This window comes from Egretta garzetta, unplaced genomic scaffold (genome assembly GCF_000687185.1).
Source record: "Egretta garzetta isolate BGI_Z169 unplaced genomic scaffold, ASM68718v1 scaffold235, whole genome shotgun sequence".
Classification (NCBI taxonomy): domain Eukaryota; kingdom Metazoa; phylum Chordata; class Aves; order Pelecaniformes; family Ardeidae; genus Egretta; species Egretta garzetta.
This window is the reverse complement of record NW_009259792.1, coordinates 1475094-1475445: the sequence shown is the minus strand read 5'-3', so window position 1 is coordinate 1475445 and position 352 is coordinate 1475094. Positions and strand designations below refer to the sequence as shown.

Genomic DNA, 352 nt, shown 5'->3' with positions numbered 1-352 from the left:
CTTAAATGAGCATGAAGGCCAAAGATTGCTGACTGTTTTATTGAGTCACTGTTGTACGCCCACCTTTTCCTGTCTTGAAACAGTTTTCAGTTTTGACTATCTGACATGACTAACCGTTGCATATCTAACAGATTACAACTGTCAGTGAGTCTCCCGAACGGGGGCCAGAGCCTTGTAAGAATGTGCGCTCAGACACAGGCAGCTCCCTTTATTTATTTCTTTTTAAGGTTTCCATTCAGCTAAAGGCTGCGGGTGATCTTGTGCAATCTCTGCCTGAATTTGAACTTTGGAAAAAAAAAAAAAAAAAAAAAAAAAAGAAAAAAAAAAAAAAAAAAAACAGAGAAAAAAAAAT

The 352-nt window shown here is 36.9% G+C and overlaps 1 protein-coding gene across 1 annotated transcript in view; it reads left to right on the top strand.

Moving 5' to 3' along the window:
• The window catches only part of RUNX2 (RUNX family transcription factor 2), a 160186-nt gene that overhangs the window by 7613 nt on the left and 152221 nt on the right, over nt 1–352 (top strand). The window lies entirely within an intron of this gene.